This window comes from Anomalospiza imberbis, chromosome 6 (genome assembly GCF_031753505.1).
Source record: "Anomalospiza imberbis isolate Cuckoo-Finch-1a 21T00152 chromosome 6, ASM3175350v1, whole genome shotgun sequence".
Taxonomy (NCBI): Eukaryota; Metazoa; Chordata; class Aves; order Passeriformes; family Viduidae; genus Anomalospiza; species Anomalospiza imberbis.
In genome coordinates this window covers 13,825,568-13,839,112 of record NC_089686.1, presented here as the reverse complement: position 1 = coordinate 13,839,112, position 13,545 = coordinate 13,825,568, and the positions used below count along the sequence as shown (strand labels likewise).

The window sequence follows — 13,545 nt, the reverse complement described above, 5'->3', positions numbered from 1 at the left end:
ATTTTATTTATTTGAATATACAGAGTCTAAATACAGGGGCTAAACTTCCTGGCATTGCCCCTTTTAGTTTCATAGTATTGAAAATAAATACTGAGAACCTGAAAGGATGCATCAGGACTGCTGCTGAGGGGATAGATTGCTGATGTGACAGAAACTGCTGCATATGAAAAGGTGATATATGGAATGGAAAGTAAGTCAGATGAATTTGAAGGTATTTGTAATCTATTCTCCAGCTACATCAGAAGAGATGTCCTGAAATATGATAGAAGATAGCGGAGAGAGGTTGAAGGGTGAATGAAAGCTTTTGTTTCAAAAGGTAATAATAATAACAACTTATCTCCCTGCCTTTCTCTTGCTGTGTTTTCCTTTTTCCTTTATTTTTCTTCCTTCCTGGGAGATAAGGATGGGCTGTAGTTATACATGAAAAATAAGAGAAAGTCACGTAAATTTTTCAGTACATGTGTTCTGTTTGCAAAGAGACAGCCTAAGAATCCGATGAAAAAAGAGCAATAGGAAGACACGTAAGCATGTAAAAATCCATTCCAGGCAGTAGATGTATGCAACTTTCCAGAATCTATTGATGGAGCAAGCATTAAATTTCTACTTTTCAGTTGATCTGATACAGGTGTAGCAACTACCACAGGCCGATGTCATTAATTGTAACGTTCTGTAGGAGTAATCAATGAACTCTGTTTCCTGCAAACAGTTTCACCTTTGAGCTATTAGTGCTGTAATGAGGAGGGTGCAGTATATACTTACATAAAGAACTTAGAATCTATTAGCACCTGTGCTGAGCACTAGAGCTGCTGATACTTTGCATGCAAATTGTAGTCATCATCTGAGAAGAAGCAGAGTTCATAGGTTCAATATTCTCTCACTTTCAATCTCCTATGTCAGCTATGTCTTAACCAGCTGGGGGCAGAATTACATTCTGGAAATTAGTGAGGAAAAAAAGGTAAAAATTGAAAATCTACTGTTTTTACATCTAGCCTCCCCATTCATATGTTACAAGTCAGCATGAAAAATTCTAGCAAGTATAAATGATATCTGATTTCACATTATATTTTTTAAGTGTCAGTACTCAAGCAGGTTTACGTTTGACAGGTGATTTAAATACTTCATGATGTTTCTATAGCCACAAGAAAAAATCTTTATGAGGATAAAAAACTTGATGAAACTATTAATTTTGTACTAATGCAAGGAACATTGCTACTCTTTTTTATGTGCAAATGTATGAGGCATTATATTAATCTTTATAATTTTTCTAAATATTTCATTGCTTGAGGATATTTCAGGGACAGATCATTTATATTGTTTATACTATATTTATCTTCTATGCTGGTTATTGAATGCTATGCTCTGAGTATACACCTTATTATGATTCCTGCAATCTTACCATAATGCTGAGATATATATATCTGTAAGTCTTGGAATGATTTTACCTTTGGTAAAGAAACGGTGGTTTTTGTCACCTCATGCCAAAGTAACATTTTTAGTACCTACAACAAATATATGCCTCAGCCATCTAACAAGCTTTAATACCTTTTCCCTCACCTCTGTCTCAAAAGAAACAATGGTGATGCTCAACTCTATGCTCAATTTTTGAACAGCATTAAACAGTTCTCTGTTTAATCCTATCTGAAATAATATTAAAATGGGTGTGTTGTGAACCTTGCGACTCAGAAAGGAGACAGAAAGATCGCAACCATATGCCAGCAGAGTAAAACAGTGCACAGAGTTAGTGAAACAATATTGAGAAAAGCACTCCTATGGGCAACAAATAGTTTGCATCCCTGGCTCACTCTGTCAGTAGGTTCACAGTAGCTCACCCATGAAGTGATGCCACGAGTGTTTCACACTTTATCAGTTTCATCTTTGGCTGGTCAGACTGACCAGGTTAAAGAGATGAGAGAAAATTAATCCTCAACAATATATTGATACATGAAGTTACTGAAATAATACAATGCAATGTGGAAACTAGATTCAAATTCTGACTAGATGAACATTTAGCTCCTTCTAGGTTCTTTGTTTGTGAACATGGACTACAGTACTTAAATCTTCATGTGAGGTCTCCCAAAATATGAGGATCTGGGCTTTTACTTTACACCAGTGAAGATAAGAATGGTCCACAGGACTTGCATTGACTTCAAAATCTAACAATTTGCAAATATTTCTGAAAATTCGGGAATTTTTCTTTGAGTTTATATTTTGTTGAAAGCGTGTCTCTCTCACATATGTGAGAAACATAAAAATGAAAAGAATATTTTACAGTTAAAATGAATGGTTATTTTAAGTTATTTTCTCCCCTTTGGATTTTCCAATCAAAGACAACAGCACTAGGATTGTACCAGAGGATTTATTAGTATCAGAATAGCTTGGCTTGCCACTGAGGAAGGTTGTCCTGTCCAGATGTTACTCTAGGAATATAGAAATCATTATCATTCTGGGATCTGATTTTCAAAATCACTCTCAATGTAGGCCTGACTCTGCCTCAGTGTACATTGAAGCAGATGATTATGAACACCTCTGGATAGTTCATCATATATCAGCCCTTGTCATTGCTTTCAATTAACAGAAAAGACAAACCAGTATAGAGCGTATTAGTAATCACACAAATGGAAGATCACTTACACCATTCAACTTTATTTTATTGTGGCCATGTTTCCTAAAGGACTGTTTTGATCTTGGAGTAAGGACAGAGTGACCTGCACTGACCCAGGAGAACACAATCATCTGCTGGCCCCTGTTAAGTCAGAAAATTGCTCATTTATTTCTCTGTACAAGGAAATTGAGCACATGAAATCTAAAGCAGTCAACATGTTTGGCATCTCAGACATTACAAATAGTAATCTCGCATCAAGTTTCAACTTCATCTATAACTTTCTCTGCTTCTTTTAGAGAAAGCTGGGGCTGTGATTTAGATCTTTCTTATCTCATCAGCTGTCTCCATAAAAACAGTAGAAATACATTTTTGGAGCTCTCAAGTTCAAATTGACTTATGGTTCTCTTTTGTTGAAGAGAAAGTAAAGGGGAGAGAAAAGAAAGATGGAGAGACAGACAAAACTGTTACATAAAACTTATTTCCATAGGAAGTTAAACTGTCTTTATCTGTAGGAATGGTAACAGTTATGTAACTCTTCAGCTTACTTGAAGAGGTGATTAGCTGTTTCTAATTAAGCATTCAGCTACAGCCCCATTATGAGACATTTCCCCTTCTCCAACAACTCGGTCATAAATTAAAAAATTAAAATGTTAAAACCCCCCACCAACAAGTCCAGAAAAATCCCTCTACATTCACATTTTTAGGGTTAAGGCTTACTGACAAGTTGAGTACTTTATGAAGATTGTGATTGAGTAAGTACTTTTTAAGAATAAAGTACTTGAAACAGCTTATTTTTTAAACATTTGCAACACCTATTGTTCCTTTGTATCCATCTCTGTGTCCAACAAAATCACATAATACCACGGAGTTTGAAGCATAAGTAGATTTCAAAACTGACTGTGCAAAAGTCAGTTTTAGGGGCAGGAACAGGAAAATGTTTAAGAAATATCTCTATTTGAAAAAAAAACATGAGTGATTTATCTACCTATGAAGATGGCAAGGAAGGAAAAAAAAGCCCCAGAAAACAAAATACTTTCATCCTCAAGTTCTGAATTGCGCTTAGGTGTTTCTGAAATCTCTTTTTAAAGCTCCCATTTCTCTTTAAAGCTCCTGCAGAAAGCCATTTTTCCAGGCAGAAACCAGAGGAATAAGAAGGATTTCCTGATGAGGTGGCAGAGCTGGTGAGGGAACCCAGATCTGTGTGTCCTTCTCACTTGGCTGCTTTTGTTGGCAGCAGCTAAGGAAGCTGAACTACCGTGTGATTCTCTGCAGACTGCATGCACTGCGATAGCCAAAACTCGTGAATGTTCGTACTTTGCAGTGTCTTCTTGTGCCTGGTAAAAGCTCTGGTGAGTGGGTACCTCATTATTAGGAAGGGATCTTGGGGTTTCTTTTGCAAAGTCACCAGCTGTGTCTTCTGTCTAGGTAAGATGCTGATTTCCATGTGGTGCTGTGATTTACTAGATTTCACCCAGTCTTGCCTTAGAATTGGGAAAATTAAGCCCTTATGTACTGTCACGTGATATCCTGTTCACATTATACTTTTTGCAGTATCTCAATTTAATTTACTTTGACTTTTATTAAAGGTTTTCTTCCAAAAGCCCTTTCTTATAGACTAAACTAATAAATTCAATGTGAGGAAGGCTAGGCATCAGCTTTTCACTCAGAGGAATAGAGCACAAAAGAGGAAGCCTTCAAGATGCTACTATCCATCCTTTTACCTGATCAGTGTATAAAGAACATAGTATTAAGAGTAAGGGCTGAAGAGTTAATGTCTTACATTAATCTCCCCCATTATATTATGTTAAGCAATATCTTCCTCAAATGACTGTACAATGCAGTACTAATAGTAAAATAAGTTTAATGTCAGGATTTAATAAGAACTGTAGCTGTTGAACAATTTTCTTTATTTAAATTCATGACAAAAGTGCATTCCAAATAATATAAATACATCTGCTTTAAAACTTGCTGAGACTGGTGGCATTGGTGGAAATTTACAGCCAGACCACTCAACAAAAGATTCCTCAGTTTTCTCTCATAGTGCACAATTTTGAGTTTTGACTTCAAATACTTATAATTACAGTATTCTGAAATGATGTCCTAAATATATATGTTTCACAGCATGACTGTGACTTCCAGCAAATTCTCTTGTCTGAGGTGCTTGGTAAAGTAAAACTGAATTAGTGAGAGTACAATAAGGAAGTTACAATGTTTAGATACAATAACCAAAAATAAAGTCAATTTAATCTTCTAAAGTAGGACAGCTTTTCAGTGTATTTGTGACTATGGAGATTTAGCAGTAGATTCCAACTTGCATTTTAATAACAAACTTACATAATTGTGAGTCCTGGTGTGGTACTGCTGAGTGTATTCAGGATGGAATTACTAGTTAGACAGATCCTTCTTAGCCTTGTAGTTAAAACATGCTAATAATTTACACATGTGTGTGACAGATGATAATAACCATCTTTATAATCACCTTTGGATATCTCTTTTCTTCCTCGCTCAACACTACCTAAAAAGGAAAATCAGTATTAGTGGTCAAGGCTGGGGATTAACAGTCAAGATTCTTGGGGTGTATTTTTTTTTTTTATCATTTAGCTAGTTTTGTCAATGAGGATGTGCAATATTTTTGCAACATGTATTTTAAATAAATGCATTTAGTTTATTTATTAGTTTGCCTATTTATTTGTAGACAATATGTATTTGTGCATGTACGTAAAGATATTCACGAGGAAAAAATATTAGATGTATTTAAGAGATTTCTGGGTGCTCAGACTTAGTAAAGAGTGCAGGATATTTTTTGTTTTGACAGAAAAATTATTTGATTTTGGCAATATTTGTTGCACATGCCTTCTTCTTTCCTGCATGATTGATTGTAACCAGTGCTAGTCATTACATAACTTGAGGCAAATGTTTTGCTTTAAATTTTCTATGCCTTAGTTTCTCCAGCTGAGGAATGGCTGAGAAAAAATCATCTACTTCTCAGGGTGTTGGGAGGCTTAATTGAGTGTTTATAAAGCATTTTAAGACTTTTTTGCATGGACAGCATTACAGACATGTAATGTAATATTATTATTAATGTATATTGAAATTATTTTTTATCTCTGGCAATTTCCCATTACTTTAGAAAATTAGTGTAATCTAAAATATGGGCCAAATATATAGAATTGCTGCAATTGCTTTAGTAAAAGTTCAGTGATGGACTCATTTTGACTTTTATCTTCAACAGTCTTTCCTTAGAGTCTCCCAGAAACACAGAACTGGAGCCATGCTTCTAATTGTTGGCTTCAGGCTAAAACTTTTGATCACTTTCTTTCTCTACTTTCTGTTAAACTCATTGAATGAAAAGGCTTGATAAGATTTTATACTGTCTAATTCTTTATTTTGTGGAATATGAAAGATGAATTTGACCTTCCGAATTTTCAGTCTAAACTTAGGTAACAAGGAGCATTCTCATTCTTGTTTTCATTCATATTAATGCTGCATCTATCTCTTTTGCCCTCTAAAAAGCCATTAATATTGTTCTATTAACCTCTTTCTAAGTAATAATGACCTTTCCCCTGAAAATGTAATTATTGGACTTTTTTTCCCCACAATAAATCTCATTTATTAGAAAGTTTGGCCTTGTGCTCTTTGTTCTCTGCCATTTCCTTAAAAAATCATGCTTTATTTTCAAATAAGTACATTATTTTTATGCAGAAAGGTATTCTGTAGTGCATGCACTTGGTCATAATTGGAGAGGAGGTGATGATACTCTGATTATTTCTCTGCCTTTAGAAAGAAAAAGGCTGTAGTGACCAGGCTCTACATTCCTTCATTTCTCACCAGTGGCCTGGCTGTTTGTAGCTGCAGATTTTTGTAAAGAATTTCTGGCCAGGTCAGTTTGGCTCTTGCTGGTTCCAGCTCAAATGATCTCTGCTTCAACAGACAGAGCTCCTATGCCCTTTCTGCAGCAAGCAGTGATTTTTTCAGGTGTTACCTACAAAACCTATTTCACCATTAGGTCCTGAGAGGAAGAAGGAGGGGAAAAGTGACACATCTCCTGATGTGTGTGGCAATGCAAACTTCTGGAGGTACTGGAGGGGAGGCAGGGGAAGAGCTCTTATTACACTCCTGATCTTCTCTTCTTCAAAAGCTGTTGCTTTTGTCAAGGGAGATGATGAGAAAACTTTCCTGTATTCTAAAGAATTCAACAGTAATAAAAGCATCTATAACCCCTCCAAATCCTTAGTGAAGGAGTGGCTGTAGCAGAGGGAATTTTCTTCAATCCAGTGAAACAATGCTAAGAAGCAGTGTAAAGAGCAGTTTTATTGTCCTGGTTCTTCTCCACTCCCCATTCTACTCTTGTTGGAGGAGTTGGTAGCTGCTTGAGGTCAGATAAACAAGGAACATTGTGGCAACTCCTTTTCTCTGCCATTTTCTTTCTCAATTATGAGGAATCCTAGAAGAAGAAATGTGAAAATCCATATAGTTTTTCCTTCCTATGCAGGTAAGGAAAACATCTATAATCACATATAGGAGAAGAATATTTTTGTAGTTATAGCTCTAAGATGGAAAAGGGAAAAAGCTGATTCAGAGCCTGGGATAGGGTTTTTGTTTTTTTTTTAAACACAAACAAAAAAAAGGTGTTTTTTTTTTGTTTTTTTTTTTTTTTTTTTTTTTTAATTGGACCTATCAAATTAGAATACAAATTTCTTAAAACATGAACTTAAATAAGGGCAGAAGTTACAGACTGCATATTAGGATATAGAAAGTGAGGCTCAGTTTTAGGAGGATTCTCCAAGAATGCCAGAAAATGAATGTTAACTGTGTACCATGGACAGAGAGAATGTCCTTCCAGGTATTCTCCCCTCCGATCTTCCAGATTATTCAGACATGTTGTAATGAATGTTAACACAGAAAAATTACTTTGTACCAGGTAGGTAGGTAGACATGAAATATACCATATCCACAATTTTAATATGCAGAATTTAAAAAAACCTATCTTTTTTCAAACATTTGTTTGAACTTCATCCTTCAGAAAACTACATTTTCTTCATATTTCCTGACTCTGACTCATCAAAATGAGCTGTGCTAGTCACATCAAATGATGTGTTTCATAGAATAAGACAGGAAAAGCAGCACACTGAGTCATTGTCACAGGGAGGGTGGCTGCCAAACCCCTATTAGACAACACAGGGAAAAGCAAACATATTAAATGACTGGGGTCACAGAAACACAGCTTAGTGGCAGGAAATCACTTACAATCTGGTGAACATGAGTCTCTCCATCTTTTTAGTCTGTTTTTTAAGGAAGTGAGACATGTGCTATCATGATGTTTACCTATCAGCTCCTGCCCCCACTAACTGTGAAAGCCCTTGGCCACTCTCCATAAAATTTGTTGAGGTAGTAGAAGTCTCAGAAATACAAAGTTCTCAAGTAATTTCCTAAAAGTTGATGTTTGTACCAAGCTGGGATGTATCTTTTGCACCCTCCTGGGAAAAGGGCTGTAATTCTGATGCAGCCATCACCTACTCCATGTGCCATGCTGTGCTGGCCACTGTCCCACCTGCACTGGTTGGCCTGGCTGGGCTCTGAGCTCAGCACAGCACAGCCTGCCCCTTGCCCTACAGTCACAGAAACATCTGGGGGTGTTATACACCTGGGTCATCCTTAGGGACTTGGCAGAGGAAGTGGAAGTATGAGATGGCAGTGGAGACTTTATGTGATGTTACACTAGGCATGGTGATGATACACAGGGAGAGAAAGAGGTGTGGAAAAAATGGAATTGCAATATAAAGCTACTACAAACCAGGATTCACTTTCCCTGGTGAAAATCTTTCAGTTCTGTCTAGGTTCAACCAATTGCTTTAGTTTAATTTATAACCTTATTCCGAGTACTCGGGTTATGCCCCTTTCTCTAGATGCACTTAAGCTTCTGGTTCAGCTCCCTTAGGAATGAAGGTTTGTGCAACAATACTGTTTGTCTCCTGTGAGCAAAGTCAGTTGAAAACAAGGCCCAGATTTGACAAACTTGATTGAGGAATTGAAGTCCCTATTTAATTCCCTGTAAGTTTAATAAAAATGAGTAAGTGGCTAGAAAAATAGTTTATGCTAATTATCCCTCAGCAAGCCAAAATTAGCTGGCTAGACAAACAGCCTTCTCCTGGACTAACTATAGCAAGAATTATCTTTTCCTTGCTGGGGTACTGTTCTGACAGGGAAAATGAAGTATATAGGATAAACATTTGTATGACATTGGCGTTTCATTTGTCTTCTGCTTAAATAATCTGACTGCTTTGACAAAATTTTTCATTTTTTAAATATGTAAGTGGGAAGAATAACTACAAAAACTATCACAGCATATAATTCTTTCCTTTTTTTTTTCCCATTGATTCATCTTTGAAATTTGATAACTGTCCATAATATCTGGGTTATTTTTTAGGCTGGTGATTTTTACAAATACCCTGATTCTTATTAGGAAATCAACACGTATACTTCACCTGCTTTACTTTAATTATTATTATATTTTAACAGACTCACGAACAGAAAGTGAAAATCTGGCAATTCCATTATAATAGCATGTTGAGGTGGATTTGATTTTCTTTTTATCACTCTAAATTTGCTCATATCTTCAACAGGCTCAAGGAGAAACAAAGACACACATGCACACACATATTGTGACAATCTGGACTCAATAATTATAGAAATATAAATTGTTATGCTGCAACCCCAATATTGGCATTTGAACCAGTTACCAAATCAAACCAATATTCTAAATTTTTTTCCCAGTAACTAATTCTTATCTCTAAATTATCTGGTGTGATTTGCTTTTCTTTTCATGTTGTTGCTGACAAAGACAGGAATTGTCATCTGTAGAGTGTGCCATGTCCACTTACATCAGCATACGGTGGGTTTTTTACTTAATGCCATGTATTATTGTAATCTGTCAGAATATAACATTCCATTCATTACACAGCTCAGATCTTTAAATATTACCTGTGACAGAAATTTGCCAAATTTCTTCCTTAATATTGGAATTTGAGGGGATGCTTTTACTGGGGTTTTACTCTTCTGTGTTCATAGGTAAATACCCACATTTCATATTATTGAGGTAACTGCTTATAAATGAGAGCACATTTATCTTCCACTGTAATATCACAGAGGACATAAGGGATAGGAGTTATATTCCAAATGTATGTAGGAGATGGGTAAGGCTTTGTTGCATCTGCAAATTCAGTTAGCAGGCACTGCTCTGTAACTGGTTTCTATTCTAGGATGTACAGAATAGGAACCAGTAGCAGCTGCTGCATCCCTGCACAGAGGTCTGATATTTAGAACTACCAGGACAGAAGGTCTGTGATTTCTTCTTTGAATACTGACTTAACTGAAGGGTGAAATTTAACCTGGTCGTATTGATGAGAAAACATAGCTCTCACATCCTCTGATGAATGTAAGAGGAAATATTGTGTGAAAAACCCTTAAAATTTCTATACAAGCTCAGGAGAAGGGGAAAAAGTAATGAGCATTGAGACACATAGTCATGAAGGGAGGACCTCCCCATGTTGCTTTTGTTAGTGAGCTCAAAGAAGGTTTGCAAGGACCCTGGCTATCTGAGAGTGAAGGTGTTGAGAAGGCAGCACTGGTACCCATGATATACTTCACTTTGAGCATAGTTCAATGGTGCTTCTCTAACTTAACTGAGGAACCCTGTAATGTACCCTGAAGTCATCAGGGTGATGATGGGGAGCACCCTTTTTCTTATATTAGTATGCTCCAATCATAATTCACTTATTTAAAAAAATTATTGCAACTATAAAACACAAGAAAAAAAAATACAAAAATCCTGTGATTCTCAGTCAGTCTTGTTATTTTTATTTTTAATTTATGGCAAAGAGTAAGAGACTATTAATTCATACTTTTTGAATGTGGAATCAACAATACTGTGGTTGGGCTCTTGCCTTTTCTACAGATAGAGCTCTGCATTGATGGGATTAGCAAGGCAGCATTAGCAACAGTGGTGTTCTCTGAAATATTTTCAGTTTCTATAGCTGGCTGCTTTTTCTCCTGGACCAAATTTCATTTGAGCTTTTGGTTGTGTCTGATTTTGGAAGGTCAGTCTGTGACTCTAGGAAAGATCTGCTTTTCAGTAGATTTCAGGCAAACAGGCTTAATCAGGTTTGATACCGCCCCATTCAGACACACACATATGTGCATACACATCTGCATCATTGATTTCAAAATTCTTCCCAAACCACTCACTGTGTCTGCAGACCCTACTCATGGTGTCCTGGTATTTTAGTATCAAATTCATATGAAAAGAATTTGCAATGACACTCAGTTTTCCCTGAAAAGCCTTATTTTGGGAGTATATGCAGTTGCTGCAGTAATGCATGTCATTTGGTAATTACTTTGGAAGGTAACATCCTCCACCCCACAAATTTTGCCTGTAATATGATACTGAGCAAGTCCACACAAAACTCTCTGTGATCATTCACCTTAAACATATTTTCTTATTTTCAGCAGAAGAGGACTGCAAACCTTCCTTCACACAGTATACCCTGTCTCACTTCCTGCACTTGGAAAAGATTGTTTCAATACCTGTGAACATGTGCATTACAAGAGACATGCTCCTTAGACTTGCTCCTTCCTGTATCAAAAACTGAGCTCTGAATATTTCTCTGGGAACCTCAAGCATGGAGAATTAGCACATTGAACAGAGAATGCCTTCCTGTCCCTCAAAGAAAAAAAGGAGTTGACTGAGGCAGCACCACTGTTACAGGCTGAGGACCAGCTCCACATGGCTCAGGAGTGAGAGAGAAATGAAACCAAAGCCTCCTACAGCAAATTTTGTCCTACATCTCTTCTCCCTTTCCCGTACCAAACTGTATTGTCTTAATCTGGGAATGTGATTTATTTGTGAAATATCTAGTGGGAGGCAGAGGTGGGGGGCAAAGCTGCACAAAGCTCCCCAGAGCTGCTGACCGAGGTAAATAGTGTGTCATAACACATTTATCAAAGAATAATGGAAACCGTATAGAGCACATAGGAGAGGGAGAGGGAAACACCATTCCCCACTGGGAAGTTACTGAATATTTCAGCCAGTTTATAAAAGTATGTGTACATATGTTTGGAAGGGGGGAGGCTTTTCTAGCTTTCTAGCTTCACCTCTGCAAATAAATCATTGGCGTGGGATGTCTGAGCAGACAAGTGAAATGGATGAGTGCATTATGGATCAAGGAGGTGGGATTCCTGCCTTGGTTTGTTTGAGACAGACCACCCAAGCACTGTGGGTCTTAGATGAGACTGTAAGTAGTGCTTGTAGAGTTCTGAAAGGCCGAGGCTGCAGCATCTGACATGGTATGAAGGTGGGGAATAAAATAAAATTGATGGAATTTCCCATATAGCAGGCATGACTTATCTGAACTGATGTTGTTCCTAATATTTTTTCCCTTTGGCTGGATTTCCGCTATAGATAAAATGAAAAAGAGAAAATATGACAAAGGTGTAATAGTTATGCCTGTTTTGAAAATAAATTAAAGTTTAGGTCAAGTAAACAAAAAGAAAATAAAAAATTTAATGATGATGTATTTGTACATTATTCACTGTTTGCCACTAGTCACTTTCAGAATACAGAAGCCATAGTCAGATACTCACATTGAAATTAAGACTCTTGCATCATAACTAGTCTATTGAAGTCATCAAGAATTACTTCTGAAAAAAGACACCCATTCCATGTGAACAGGGCTTACAGAACATGGATGAGTATTGCCAAAAAGTACCCAAGTTAAAAGGAGCCAGCAAAGACAGTATCCTTATAAATATATGTATAGTTAAAACTCTGGAATTTTTTCAAGAAAAACATAGTTATGAGGTTTGGAATGATCATCTTTAACAGGGAAACCTCTTGTAGTGTAACTGATCACCTTTTTATATTTATACATGGCAATCATGATTGAAGGCTGATCAGTCTACATATAGTAATGAATTAGATTAATTTTAGATTGTAAGGAAGCAAAATAGGAAACATAGAAAATTATCCATAGAAAATGTTCCTCTTTTTATTTTTCTAAGGAAAAAAGTGGTCTTGATATTTTTCTATTATAATTTAAAATTTTATCATGCTTAAAAATGTTCAAGGAATATTGGAAGTTTGTACCAACATTTATCTTATAGTAGAGAATCTTAAATTGCTTTAAAATTATTTTAAAACTGTTGCTAAAAAAACCCCAAACACGTTTTTTATAAAAATGCTGTTTTCTACCTATGGAGTACCTTTCCTTCTGGTTTGATCACATTTGATAGCAATCCATTAGCATTTGCAGCCACATGCAGCCTCCCACCCTGCCAAGTCAGACACTGGTTTTTCTTGGCGACTGGGCCAGAGGCTGTAAGGTGAAGCCTTGGGGCAGCTCACCTTTAACACCTGCCAGGGGATGCCCTGGCCACAGAGGGGAGGTGCTGCTGGTTTGTGGCCACTTTGCCTCCCATAACCAATGTCCCAGCAGGTGTCAGCTCTGCTCCTGGCAGTGGCTGACGTAGGAGGCTGAGATGCTTAGCAGCTATGTTCCTGTATCACATTTCTCAGGAATGGAGATGTTAACTCCCCGTGTTCAGGCTAGATTTCAGCTTCAGCATTCATAGTGTGTCTACCTAAATCTCCCCTGAAGTTTTGATTTGATACAGTATCATTCATTTGGTGCTTTTAATTGTGCAGCTCAACTTTTTCTCCCCTTGCTCTTGAACATCTGCTCTGCTTCAAAAGTTGCTGAGTTTTGCCTGCAAGAGAAGATTTTTTTTTTCCTCAAGTTTTAAGGGGGACTAACTGTTTCTGGGCAGGGGATGAACAGTTGTGTTTGTGCTGGAGATCAAGGCTGCAAGAGACTGGAAAGAATCCTTCTCTGCCCAAGGGCTTTAGGCACCCAAGCAACTGATCTACAGCCAGTGCTATAAACCATGGG

The 13,545-nt window shown here is 37.0% G+C and overlaps 1 long non-coding RNA gene across 2 annotated transcripts; it reads left to right on the top strand.

The window, feature by feature from the left end:
- Positions 1–205: 205 nt before the first annotated feature.
- Positions 206–12,703, top strand: LOC137475311 (uncharacterized). 2 transcript variants are annotated; one of them, XR_010999813.1, is made up of 2 exons: positions 206–955; positions 11,111–12,703. It is a non-coding gene; the product is annotated as an uncharacterized lncRNA (long non-coding RNA). The 2 variants fall into 2 exon arrangements; XR_010999812.1 differs by having other exon boundaries at positions 11,108–12,703.
- Positions 12,704–13,545: the final 842 nt, after the last annotated feature.